Source organism: Macaca mulatta, chromosome 16 (genome assembly GCF_049350105.2).
Source record: "Macaca mulatta isolate MMU2019108-1 chromosome 16, T2T-MMU8v2.0, whole genome shotgun sequence".
NCBI lineage: Eukaryota > Metazoa > Chordata > Mammalia > Primates > Cercopithecidae > Macaca > Macaca mulatta.
In genome coordinates, this window is record NC_133421.1 from 60,100,243 (window position 1) to 60,114,624 (window position 14,382).

The following is a 14,382-nucleotide window of genomic DNA, read 5'->3' on the forward strand; positions in this document are numbered from 1 at the left end:
GCAAGGTAGGTTGGCACCAGATCAGGGCAGGCTGTACATGCCAGGCAATGTTGGGACTTTATCCTGCCGGCAACGGGGAGCCATCAAAGGTTTTTGAGCATAAGAGTGGCATGCTCCAACCTGTGTTCGGACATGCCTCTTGGTGCAGTGCGGAGGAGGGATTGGGGAGGGAAGGGAGGACGGAGCTGTGCTCCTTGGAGTCAGGGGAACCAGCCACGGTTGCAGTAGTCTCAGGGACTGGTTAGAAGAGGTGTCAACTGAATCAGGAGCAATGGAAATGGAAAGCAAAGAGGGTCCCTTCAAACCACTAATGCTGCAGAAAGGATGGGACTCAGTGGCCAATTGGATGGTGAAGGGAGCGGAGCATTAAGGGTGATTTGCAAATTTCTAGTCTTGTTATCTTGGAGGTAGTAATGCCTTTAAGCTGTGTAAGGCATACCTGAGAAACTAGTATTCTAGGGAGATGGACCTGCAAGCTGGGAAGTCCTTTCTGAGGTCTACTCTGCAGTTCTACTGTAGCTAAAGCCTAGCTTCTCTTGCCCCTCCTGGAAACTCAGCTTCAGGGTGGTATACCTTCCCCCAGGGCAGTGAGGCTCATAGAGACCACTGAGGAGTGAGGAGGGGGGCAGTTAGGACTGGGCACGAGGCCGCCTGGCTTCCTGCCGCCTCTTGGCACTGCCTCCTGACTTAGCCTCTGATTCCCTGCCCCTTTTGGCACTCCCAGCCCCTTATAGGTGGCGGGGGAGGCACCCAAGGAGGCTGAATGAGTTGGAGAAGAGATCTGGGAACTCCCAGGCCATGGCCCAATTCAGTGAGGGTTACCAAGGTGCTTTGATCTCTGGAAGATTCCCGTGCTGTTAGTTAGGGGGTGGAGCAGGGGTGGGGGAGAAGGACACCTGAACTTGAGGCAGGTTTAGCCCCAAGAGCTTTGCCCTCCTCACCTTGCCTACCAGACACCCTAGTACCACTGCAACTGTGTTAAAACAAAAAGTATTCCCTTGCCCACTGGATTCTTAGAACTCTTAACAGACCAGAAAGGAGGGTCTGGGAGACAGATGGGGTTGAGGGGAAACTTGAGAGTAACATCACCTTACAGTGTACTGGGTCCAGTAACAAGCAAAGTAGAGAGGACGAGCCCAAGCCCCAGGATATGGGCAAAGAATGAAAATTGTCCAGGGCCAATTTTCAGTGGCAAACACAGATACAGCACCCAGACCCCAGAAGAGGGAGCCCAGACCTCAGGGCATCACAGAATACCCCACACAGAGCAAATGTCAAGGCTGGCAAAGTCCCCCACTGAACAGAGATGCATCTGCATCAGCCAGCAGATGCAGACAAAAGGAAAAGAAAGATGTCAGAGCCCAAAGGCACCTCATGCCATACCTAGCTCTCAAAGCTTTCCAAACTGTGTTCCCTGGAATCCTCCCTAGGGGTTCTCAGGAGATGAGATGAAGAAGCCAAAGGGAAAGGGGGACCTCACTCCCAGCTCCAACCAGAAACTCTCCGCTTTACCAGGCATCTGCCTGAGGTTCTGCTTGGGGAAGGAAGGAAGGTTGCTGCGAATATAGACACAAATAACCCCACAGTTTGAATTATTGACCCTGTAATTCTACAGACTGGAAAAACTGAGATACAGCCCACTGGCTTTCCCCTGGTGCCCAGTTGCCCAGGCTGGAGTGCAGTGTCACAATCATGGCTCACTGCAGCCACGACCTCCTGTGCTCAAGCAATCCTGCCGCCTCAGCCTCCCAAGTAGCTAGGACCACAGCGCCACCACGCCCGGCTAATGTTTTATATTAATATTATTCTTATTATTTTGGTAGAGATGGGATCTCCCTATGTTGCCCAGGCTGGTCTCAAGCTCCTGGGCTCAAGCGATCCTCCCACCTCAGCTTCCCAAAGTGCTGGGATTGCACACATCAGCCACCTCTCAGCTTTTAAAATGTGTGTTGGATGACTGTATGAGTTTCTGGACTCTCTGTCCAGTGCTCTTTAGCTACAGTGACTCTTAAGGAGGGGGCACATCAGCATGGCAGGTTCTGCCCAGTGGAGAATCCCTGTGGTGAGGTTTATGATGTTATTGGGAGTCCTGTCCGTCAGTCCTAGGGTCCTAAGGCCAGAGAAAGGGGGAGGGCAGGGGCAGGGGACCTGCACCCACCCGCCAAGTGCGCAGAGGCCAACACCACCCCCTCGTTAGCCAGGCGTGTCCAGACTCCTCTCCTGCCCCTCGCCCCTCCTGCTCTGCGACCAGCCGGCAGCCGGCAGCAGCAAGGGGGTGCGGCCAAGAAAGGGTTAATCTGGCAGCGCCTTTCATCAGCAGCTTGGCGGGCTCCCAAGGCCCACAGGCTGGGTACCTGGGCGCCTACCTCCGTCGGTGGGGCGGAGACGTGACCACAGGGCAGCCCTGCCGTCTGCATTCCTCCCGCGTGAGTGCGTGAGTGACGGCCTGCCGCAGCGCCCTAGCCCCTCGCCGGGCGCCCGCCCCGCGGGCCACGCCCACCTGGCGCGCGGGGCAGGGGGCGGGCCCGCAGCAGAGAGGGTGCCCCCCCAGCTGTGGCCCAGGCTCGGGAGGCAGCCCCGTGCTAGGAGGCGGATCAGGCAAACTCTGCAAGGAGCGAGGACGCTGCCCGGGGACACAGAGGTGGAGCAGACTGTGGTTGGGGTCAGGACTCCGGAATGGAGTGATGCCCAGGCTCCCTGGAGGAGTGATAAGAGGGTAGGCACCGGCAGGCGTAGGCCAAGCGCCCCGGAAATTCAACTGGGTCCCCAGAGTCCTACCCATGCTCCAGGTCTCCACATAAATTTCAGCCCTTCCATTACACAGTGGTGGGACCCGCCATCCTCAATTCCTCTTCCCTGAACTCACCAGCCCTGGCCTTTGATCTCTCCTGGGACCTGTTGATGGAAACAGGAAGTCGCCTTAGGCTGGAAGCAAATTCAAACAGGGTGTACACAGGCAAGCACCGCACCTCAGGCTTCTCCTAGGGCTGGGGCTGGGGCAGACTGGGAGATGGAGATGGCAGTGCCAGGACAGGGGGAGAGCATCCTTCTCTCTGAGAAGGCTGGGGAAATACATAACCCCCAAACCTGGGGGTTCTCCAAGAAGCCCAGCAGGGCTACAGAGGGGCCTTCCTAGAGGGATGCGATTCCTAAAAAAGAGCCTCCCCTGAAAGGAGAGCTCAGCCCCAAGGCCTGTCACCCACTCCTCCTGACTCCTGGGAGACGAAATTCCCTCACACAGGTCCCCTTGTCCACCCAATCCTTCTGGAAAACAGGCAGCCTATAAAAGACAGCTAGACAGTCCAGCCCTAAAATACGTAGCTTCTCAGGAGCCCCAGAGTCCTTGGACTCAGTAGGAAATCAGAAGGGATGAACCCCTCAATGATTTCCCAAGTCTCCCTTCGAACAGGCACTTCAAGTTCAATTTGTGGTGCACACTCAGCTGTTGTTTCCAGCCTCTGGATTCCTCCTCCTCCTCCTCCTCCTCCTCCTCCTCCTCCTCCTTCTTCTTCTTCTTCTTCTTCTTCTTCTTCTCCTTCTCCTTCTCCTTCTCCTTCTCCTCCTCCTCCTCCTCCTCCTCCTTCTTCTTCTTCTTCTTCTTCTCCTCCTTCTTCCTCTTCTCCTTCTTCCTCTTCTTCTTCTTCCTCTTCTTCCTCTTCCTCTTCTTCCTCTTCCTCTTCTTCCTCTTCCTCTTCTTCCTCTTCCTCCTCTTCCTCTTCCTCCTCTTCCTCTTCCTCCTCTTCTTCTTCCTCTTCTTCTTCTTCTTCTTTTTTTTTTTTTGATGGAGTCTTGCTCTGTTGCCCAGGCTAGAGTTCAGTGGTTTGATCTCAGCTCATTGCAACCTCCGCCTCTCGGGTCCAAGCAATTTTGTCCCAGCTTCACAAGTAGCTGAGACTAGAGGCACACACCACCACACCCAGCTAATTTTTGTATTTTTTAGTAGAGACAGGGTTTCACCATATTGGTCAGGCTGGTCTCGAACTCCTGATCTCAGGTGATCCACCTGCCTCAGCCTCCCAAAGTTCTGGGATTACAGGTGTGAGCCACCGCACCCAGCCTCCAGCCTCTGGGTACATGGGCAGAGGAGGGGAAGGGAGAGGCTGAGGTGGGAAGGGGCCTTTGGAGGAGAGGCAGAGTGAGGGCAGGACAGGTGGGGAACCAGCCCCAGCAGCTCCAGGCTCCCAGGACAGCAGGAGCAGAGATCTGCTGCTGGTCCCCTTTTCCTCCAAAAGTCCTTTCAGACATTTGAAAATCTTGACTTCTTCAGGTTCTGTCTCCTGGAGGCCAGTTGCTGCTGTGAGAGCAGGTCGAAGTTTGATCTAATATCTAGATTTTTCTGAAGTCCTTTTCTGCCTTTAGAATTCTGCTAGGTTGACCTCCTCCTCCTTCTCTATCCTTAATTATGTAATTAATGTCTGGGGAGTGGGGCTGAGGCCACCTTTCAGGGGAGGAGCAGCAGGATCGCCTTCATTCGGGGCCAGCATTTATTCCTGACCTCAAGAAAACAGCCACCTTTGCCTGAACAGGAGACTGGTAAGGTGTGTGAGTGGGGAAGTGGGGTTGAATATTCAGGAGACCCTGCTCCATTTTCCCCCAACTCAGCCCTGGGGCCAGTGACTCCATCTCAGTTATCCCATCTCTAAAATGGGATAATAATTTTAGCAACCACACAGTGGGTGTTCTGAAGGTGCGTCTGTTAATTAGAGATGGGTGCTGGGTGGCCGGCACCATGGGAGAGCAGGCCAGCCTGGCTGCTGTGATCATACCCGGAGCCGTGCAATCTCAGAGATGTACCATCAAGCCACCTACCCCCAGCTCCACTGCCCTCAACCCCAAATTGGGACATTCTTCCAACATTCTAGGCATTATCTTGAAAAGCAGGCTGAGAATCTATGAATAATAATAACGCACCAGGCTAAAATCAGGTAATGACTAAATAAGATCAAATAGGAAATCAGGCAACAGACCTCAAAAGAGCTGGCTTGTCCTGTATCCCTTTGCCTGGCCCCTAGGGCTTGTACTTTGGTAGGGTGACCAGCTGTCCCAGTTTGCCTAGGACTGTCCTGGCTTTAGCATTAAGAGTCTCACATCCCCAGGAACCCTTCAGTCTGGGGCAAACTGGGACAGCTGATGAGTCTTTCTCAGGACAGGTTTGGAGACTGGAGAGATCACAGATATCTGATTTCCTTCACCCCGCCTGGTTTTCTGTATGCATCCATGTGGCAATGGAAAAATCCTGGAGACCGGAGAAGGTTTCTCTCTCCATCCCCACAACTATGTGACCTCACAACAAAAAGCGGCCTGCCTGCTCTCCACTGCAGTCCGGGACCCCTTCCCCCAGTTATCCCTTCTCCAAGAAGAATTTTCATCTAAGGACTAAGGTCCCGGACCCCTGCCTCCATTCACACAAGCCAGGCGATGGCAGGGCCCAGGAGCTCCTAGCCAACCAGGGATAACCTTCTAGGAGACAAGCCCCAGGTTGCCATCTGGTGGTAATTCTCCAGGGAGGAGATTTGCCCAGGTGACCCCTAGGTCAGGCTCCTTTAAATAGCCCTTAAATTGTCTTTGACACAGGCAACCTGGGGTCGCTGCTCGGGGAGGAAGACTCAAGGCTTAGAAGACCACACCCCAAAGGCACTACCTTGAAGCCACTTCTGGGGGCTAGCCTTCCAGCTGTGCGACGGCCATCTACAGGCATTCCTGAGGGGTAGCTGCAGCATCAGGTCTCTGAGGGGTGGGGGAGGGGTGAAGGAAGTGGGGTGCAGGCCCTGCCTATTACATGCCCAGCTGTTTTCTTTTAGGAAACACCAGAGCCCTGTTTCCTCTACCACCATGCACACACATACAAGTCTCTGTTAATCTTAAAACACAACAATCATTGCGCAAGATGACCAAGGCCCGAGGCCCAAGGGAGGCCTGAGTCAGGGAGCCTAGTGAACCATGCTCCCCAGGCCCCCACTCAGCCATGGAGCTGTGCACACAGTAGAGGGATGGAACCTACAGGGCCCATACAGGTGCCTGGGCCCTGATTGGAGCATGGCATCCCCCATGGCATCAGGTCAAGGGTGTGGGCATGCAGCCTGGCCTTGGGCCTCTCACTCAGAGCCAGGCCTCCCAGGCTGGCCAGGGAGCTGTCAAATCCCCCACTACAGAGACAAATGGAGCCGTCAGAGAAAATAGCTTCTAATGGGGAGCAGGAGCCAGGCTGGGCCGGGGTTGGGGGGAGGACTCTGCTGGCCAGATGTGAATTCTTCACTAATCACACCAAATTGGCCCAATTTGTTCACTGACACGCGGGGGGAACAGCTTCATCTTTTCCCACTGATCAGGCTTCCCTCCCTCTTGCATGGAAGCAGTTTGGCTCCAGGGATGGGGCTGGCCAGCTGACAGCAGGGCTGGGAGGGAAGAGGGTGGGGCGAGACTTACATGCCCTCCCTCCCTGGAGGACCCCAGAAGCTGGCATGGGTTTGCCTCCTTTCCATCTCTGCCAGTCCCCTGAACCCTGGGTGCTGAGGGTCACACAGTTTGGGGGAGGGAGAAGGGGGCTGGGCCACCTCCTCTCTCGAAAATGAGTGGCACAAGTGGGAAAGGAATTGGGACGTTCTTGGGAAGAGTAAGGAGGGGACTTTGGGAGAGGCTAGGGGACTATTTAAGGCAAAACAATGTCACCTTGTAGAGGCAGCTGAGTTCACCAGGTCCCTGTAGGGCCACAACTCCAAGCATGCTGGTGAAAGAAGGCAAAAGAGACCCTGTGCCTCACCTCTCCAACTCCACGCCAAACTCACCCCTTCAATGCTTGCTCCAGAGTCTTGAAAGCTGGGACTGTCACAGGAGGCCTGCTGGTGGGACTTGGAGAAGAATTGCCTCTCACCTTCCCCTTCCCTAGGGCCTCTCTCTCCACAGCTGATCAAGAGGCAATATGGAGATGTACATCTCCTGGGGTTTGGAGGTTCCAGGAGGTGGAACAGGAGTGCTGATGGCGAGTCAGCCAGGGCAAGAGCGTGCGTGGAGGTCCCCAGCCTCTGTAACCCTGTCTTCTATGTCCTACACCAGGTAGATGTACTCACGCACGTGGAGTTGGGTGTCCTAGCCCACCATCCATGGTCCATCCTTCCCACACAACCTCCACTCCCCTATCTCACCCCTCACCCCAACAGCCACCCTGCGGCCTAAGAGTTTCAGTGGAAGGCAGAGTGAAGGGAAAAGCTGGCGCAGACTCTGACAGCGGGCTCAGGGCTGCTGGGTAGGGAGTTCTGAGGTTCTGTGGTTTAGAAAGGGGTAGTGTGAAATTCCCCTTGGTTTCCCTCTTGGGGAGGGAGGGATTTCACTGAAAGAGAAGTAGAAGAGGGCTATCAAGCCTTAGGGCCCGAAGCAGGAGCCTCAGTGCCCAGCCAAAGAGTAGGTTGATGAGGGCCCCAGTTCCTGCCTGAGGGCTGGGGAGAAGGTGAAGGGCATCCGGGTGCCCCAACCTGGCTAGCTCTGCAGGGGGGAAAAACACCTCCCAATCCCATGTCCCCTTCCCCATTCTTTCTCTGTCTTACCTCAGGGCTAAGCCATTCCTACCCCCGGGGATGGCCCTTAAGAACTTTCCCAGGTCACCTTTCACCCCAAATCCCAAACCTACCCAAGGCCCAATCCTGTTGCAATCAGCAACTCCTCCCTTAGGGAAAATTCCACTCCAGGAACCCCGTGGAGGGTGGGGCCAGCCCTGAGGGGGAGATGAGCCACTGGGTGGGTTCTGAGAAGGAAGGGAAGGCACCTGGTATGGTGTGATAACCTGTGGGACCAGGTGGGGCCTGCTCCTGGAGGGAGAAGCAGGACAGAGCTGGAGGCAAGGGGCTCGAGAGATGGAGGGCAGAGGCAACCAAGCCCTGCGGGGAAGTCCAGGGCATCCTGGGGAAGAAGGGGTGAGGGGAAGAAGGAGCAAAGTGCTGAATGGACTTCATCCTGCTCTACCAACAAGTTGATTTTTTTTTATATATAATAATCCCACCAGGCACAGTGGCTCATAACTGTAATCCCAGCACTTTGGGAGTCTGAGGCAGGAGGATCGCTTGAGCCCAGGAGTTTGAGACCAACCTGGGCAACATAGGGAGACCCCATCTCTACAAAATAAAAAAATTAGCCAAGTGTGGTGGTGCACACCTGTGGTCCCAGCTACCTGGGGGGCTAAGGTGGGAGGATCACTTGAGCCTGACAGGTTGAGGCTGCAGTGAGCCATGATCCCGCCACTGCACTCCAGCCTGGGCAACAGGGCAAAACCCTGTCTCAAATGAATAACAATAATAATCCCTACTCCTCCCAATGGCACCTGCCTCCCTGGATCAAGGTACTTGCCTTTGCTCCTTTCTGGTTTGCCCTGGCTAAGCAGAGTGCCCCCTCCTGGCAGAGTTGTAGACCTGGCTTCCCGAGAGCTGAGCACATAAAGGAAGGGAGGAATGCAGGAAAGTCCCTGGATTTTTCTTAGAAACACTCTCTACCTTCCATTTTCTGGCACAATTCCTAGTTGATGTGTGGGCTTCTCTTCACTATCATGAAGGGCTCTTCCTAGGCCCAAAGAGTCACAACGACCTGGGTATGAATTCTAGTTCTGCCACTTACTTGCTCTGTGACCACAACATACTGTTACATAACCCTGAGCTATTATGTAACGTCTGTGAGCCTCAGTTTCTTCATCTATGAAGACGGAACTCTACCTTTGAAGATCACTGTGAGGACTGCAGTCCATCCTGTAAGCTGCTTGCATAGTGGTGCCTAGCATACAGAGCTACTTGAGTCAATAGCTGTTGAATGAATGAATGAGTGGACTTTCTGTTTATGTCTTTGCCTGACTCCATTACAGATTCTTGGGCACCATCTGGAACAGGTGTCTGAATTCCCAATAGAACAGGGACTTAACTCCTCCATGTCTGTGTCCTCATCTATAAAATGGGACATAATGAAAATACCTACCTCATGGTTTTATTTTGAGGATTAAACGAGTTAATCCAGGTAAATCTCTTAGAGCACTGGCTGGTACCAAGTAAGAGTCCAGGGTCAGGTATGATAGCTTGCACCTATAATTTCAGTACTTTGGAAGGTCAAGGTGGGAGGATCACTTGAGGCCAGGAGTTGAAGACCAGCCTGGGCAACACAGTGAGATCCCATCTCTACAAAAAATATTTTTAAAAATTAGCTGGGCATGGTAACACACGCCTGTAATCCCAGGTACTTGGGAAGCTGAAGCAGGAGGATTTCTTGAGCCCAAGGAGGTTAAGATTGCAGTGAGCTATGATCACACGATTGTACCACTGCACTCCAGCCTGGGCAGCAGAGGAAGACCCTGTCACCAAAAAAAAAAAAGTCTGGGGAATGTTGGTGTTGTTAGACAAAGTCTGTTGTCCTTCTCTCCAGCCCACACCATCCTATATTCAAATGGCTGAGGAATGAGATGCTCACAGCCCCAGTCCCTCCACCGTAGGGATCAGAAAGTCCTTTCCTCAGTAAGCTCCTTCTCCCAGGAGAGAATACCCTCTCCAAGACCAGAGAAACCTCAGGCAGGTTCCACATCCCTCAGAGCCTGCCTAGCCCCACCCAAGCCCGGGTTGGCGACACTACCCTCCCCTCCCACCTCTGTCTCCAGGACTGATCCTTCCAGTGTCCCTGCCCTGCACTCAACCAGTGACTTCCCTCCTCCCTCTACCTCAGCCCTCCTTTCTTGCCACCCCTCTGACTGGCGCCTGGGCCTCTCTCCCTGGTGGCATGCTGATGGCGTGCAGACTGAGTCCACAGCAGGCCTTGGGTGCAGAGCATCGGGTGCCAGGGCCAGCCTGTGCCAGCAGCTCAGGCCTCCTCCTGCTGAAACCTGCCACCGCCCAATGCCCGTGGACACACACTCATCCCCTTCCGCCGCCGCCAGGAAGCGCCAAGCTCCAAACACCTTTACCTAGAAACCAACACTCCCTACCTTGTTCCCATCCTGGGAGGGCCCTTCCAGCTTGTCACCAAGGGTGGGGCCCATGATCTTTGCCTAGGCTCTGGCCCTTCCTGAGAGTCTTTCCCCCTCCCCACTGACCCATGTCTGACCTACAGTTATTCTGGCATGGACCCTGTCTCCAAATGACAGGAGAAAAAAATCCCTGTGGGCTATGGGCAAACAGGGTTTCTCAAAGTTTCACCTGGGATTCCTGTAAGAGCAGGGGCTAGGGAGAAGTTGGGCAGGGAGATGCCACCCAAAGTAACTCACTCACAAATTCTTTCATTTCAGGCTCTGTTTTATCTGTTTTATATTATATACATGCACATTTTACTTCATATTATCTCCAAATCCGCTTACTATAAAGCAGACATTCTAAAACATATTCTAGTTGAATCTCTTATTTTTTCTTCAAAAATACATCCCAGCACTTTGGGAGCCCAAGGCAGGAGGATCACTTGAAGTCCGGAGTTTGAGACCAGCCTGGGCAACATAGGGAAATCCTATCTCTACAAAAAATACAAAAATTAGCTAGGCGTGGTGGCACATGCTCGTGGTCCCAGCTACTAGGGAGGCTGAGGTGGGAGGATTGCTTGAGCCCAGGGGGTAGAGGCTGCAGTGAGCTGTGTTCCTGCCACTGCACCCCAGCCTGGGTGACAGAGTGAGATCCTGTCTCAAAAACAAAATCTTTAGGTCAAATAGACATACCAGAAAGATACACAATGGCTTTGGTCATCCCCTGGCACATCCTGTATGCTCAGGGCTCATTAGTGCCTCCATTTGAGAAGCTCAGGCTGAGAAAACAAGAAGAGAGAGGAGGAGGTCTAGGGTGGAGAGAGTACAAGAGGTGGGAAAGAGTGTTGAGGAAGATTCTGGTAACTGTTCCTTGGGGCTGACCTGACCATCATTTCTTCCCTTCCCTTGCTAATACAAGCTTCATCTGAGACCAAGCTCTCCATCCCTGACTCCCATATGCCCCATTTGTTTCTGATTTTTTCACGGTGGGGATAATCAAGGTTTCCTTCAAGCCCCACTGTTCCCAATTCCAGTGGATCTGAGCCTTTGCTCCTACCCAGAGAAGAGCTCTTGGCAGTTCCAACTCCAGGGAGTATCAAAAAAGAGGCTGGCACACCCCAGCATTCTCCCACACAGCAGCATTCACCATCTGCCATCACTCCGAGCCCCAGTTTCCTTATCCACCAATCAATGGGGTTCAATTTAGGTTTCTAAGGATCCCTCCCACAGCAAAAATCTTAATATCCTTCATAGAAACTGGTGGCCTCACTAGAACATCATTCTGTTTGCTTCTTAACTAATAGTCTTCCATTCATTCCACAAACATTTCTTGAGCAATTACTATATGCCCTCCTCTGTGCAAGGTGCTAGGGCATATAGTAAGGAAGGGTGGTTCCCACCAATGTGAGTCTCAAATGTGGGGATTTGTACTGTGTTCAGAAGTCTTTCTTTTTCTTCTTTCTTTTATCTCTCTCTGTCTTTCCTCTTTCTTTTTCCTTTTGCTCTTTCTTTCCTCTTTCTTTTTCAGACGGTCTCACTCTGTTGCTTGGGCTGGAGTGCAGTGGTGCAGTCATGGCTCACTGCAGCCTCAACCTCCCAGGCTCAAGCAATTCTCCCACCTCACCCTCCCAAGTAGCTGGGACTACAGGCACACACCACAATGCCCCACTAATATTTGTATTTTTCTGTAGAGGTGGGGTAGGGGGGATCTTCCTGTATTGCCCAGGCTGGTCTCAGACTCCTGGGCTCAAGTGATCCTCCCACCTCAGCCTCCCAAAGTGCTTGGATTATAGGTGGGAGCCACCATGCCCAGTCCTTTCTATTTTCATTGCATTACACTTACCAAATCTGAAAGTACCAGAGCCTCTGGAGAGCTGGCCTGGAGACCCAGCCCTGTTCCCATCCCTGTGCTGTGTAAATACTACACATACACACACACACGCACACACACAAAATGATCAGGTGCCCAGGCTTAATGTAGGCAACCTGGTTTGTATCCAGTCTCTGCACTTAACTGCTCCATACCTCAGTTTCCCCATCTGCAAAAATGGATTTAACAATAGTACCTTCCTCATGGACTCCTCTACTGCTCCCCGCATCCCACCAAGCCTTCTGCCACTGGCAGTCTCCTAAGCCCTCTCTGCTTTCACACACTGGCTTTCTTGCTGTGCAACGTGCCTAGTGAAGCAAACCCATCTCAGGGCCATTCCTCTTGGCTGAATTGCTGGGCCCCAATATTCAAATGACTGATCCCTCATTTCATTCAGGCCTCTGCTCAAATGCCACCTCCAGGAGGCCCTCCCAATCACTCTCTGCCCCTTCATGATGCTTCAGGTTCCTTCAGGGCACTTATCACTACCTGACATTAAATATCTGTTTTCTTGTTTCTTTTCTTTCTCCTTCATTAGAATGTAAGCTCCAAAAAGGCAGAGATTTCGTCTGATTTTGTGTATGCGTGTGTGTGTGTGTGCGCGTGTGTGTGTGTCCCTGTATCTCTAGTCCCAATATCTAGAATAATGCCTGGCATATAGTAGACGCTCAATAACTATTTCCTTGCATTAATCTTTAATAAATGAGATGTGGAGATGTGGAAACTAAACAAACTAAAGGAGTAAAGTGCTTTGCACAGTCCCTGGTGCGTGGTAAGCAACAACAAATGGAAACTTACTATTAAACATACACCGACAGGCTCGCCTGGAAAAGACTGGGATTTCATGAGAAGAAAAACAAAATTCAGCACACATTACATATATTGCTTCACGCAATAAATATTCCAATTGTCATTTCTGTCTTCCATCTTGATCAGAAGATGGTTCACTCCACTGTGTGTTCTAAAATTTCAGCCTGCCCAGCAATTGTCACGTCGTAATTTTCTTTGTCCACTCTCAGAGTGAATGATTTGGACCATCAGAGAGGTGTCACCTCCATGGTCACCTGGACCTAATTGCGGGGGAGGACCCTCCAAAGCTGCTAATCGGTGACAGGGAGGCTGAGACACCCACCACCACCAGTGGGAGAAGTTCTCCTCTCCCCAGGAACCCTGAATAAGGAGAGGAGGGTCAAAGAGGCCCTCCGGAAGGGTCTTTTTGGCCAGTTTCCTGCCTCTCATTGGAATTCTTCCACTCTAGTCTCATGTTCTGTCAACCTAGAGCTCTGGGGAGAACCAGCACACAGGGCGCCCCCTTCCCAGTCTAACCCCCATTCCCCATGTTGCCCTTCCTCTTCTTGGCCTGTGAGGACAGAAGGGGACACACCCACTTCCTGGGCCTGGCATGGCCTGTGAGACAGAGAGGTCACTCCAGGTCCTCTCTCTTCTCCCTGGCAGGACTTTGTGGGCACAGGGAGGAAGGTGACAGGAGTCCCTACAAGTTTGAAGGAAGAGACAAGTCCCTGCCCTTCATGGCTACATCCTAAGATCACCAAACACTCCCTGGGCCAATCTCCTCTAATACCCTAACTCGGAAGGTGGGGTTAATAGCCCCAGTTACAGCTGGGCAAGCCCCCTCGGACAGGTCAAGTGGCTTGCCCAAGGCCAGAACACAAACCCTCTCTCCGGGACTCTGTTGGTTGGGGGACGCCACAGTGGGCAGAAACAGGAGCTACCCCAGGAGGGAAGGAGGTGTGGCCCTCAGGGCAGGCTTCCTGGAGGAAGAGGAGGAGGCCAGCCTGGATGGAGAAGGGAGGCGGCCAGAGAGGCGGAGGAAGGGTCGGGTGCGGGCCTGGGCAGCGCGATGGCACTGCGCCCGCCTTGGATTCAAGGACAGGGCAGGGCGGGGACGCCACGCCCCCCTCGAGGCCCCGACCCCACTCCCAGTGGGAACAGGAGACCAGCGGGTCCCCCGGCTACCCCAAAACTGGCGGGACTAGAGTAGGCAGTGACGGGGCCCAAGCCTAGGTGTAAGGGTTCTTCCCCCTCTCTCAGGCATTTGGGGCCCCGGGGTAGCGGCGCGGGACCAGCCTAGGGGCCCGGGGTCTCCGAAGACATCTGCCTGCGGTAGAAATCAGGCGGCATAGCCAAATCAGGGGGTCGGCTTGGGCCCGGCGCCCGGCACTGCTGGGCGGGGGCGGCGGCGTCCTCGGAGCTGGTTGGGGGAGGGCCCGGCTGCCTAATGGTTTTCCGAGGAGGCTCCCTGCGGATTAGAGGTCGGCTCAGAGCCGGGCGGGGCGGATAGGGAAAGGATCGAGGAGCCTGTAGCTCTGGCCTGAGCTGTGCTGAGGAGAGGGACCCGGCTTTGGAGCCGCGTATGGCCAGGGCTCTGCGAGTGCTAAGTCAGGCCAGGAGTCGGGTGGCTTTTTTTTGCTAACCCAGCCCGTGCTGCGTAGATGCTGCTGGCTGTAGACCTGCCAAGGAGGGGTGAAGATCCAGCGAAGGTGCTGGGGCTGTCTTAGAGCTGGGATTGCCCAACACTTTA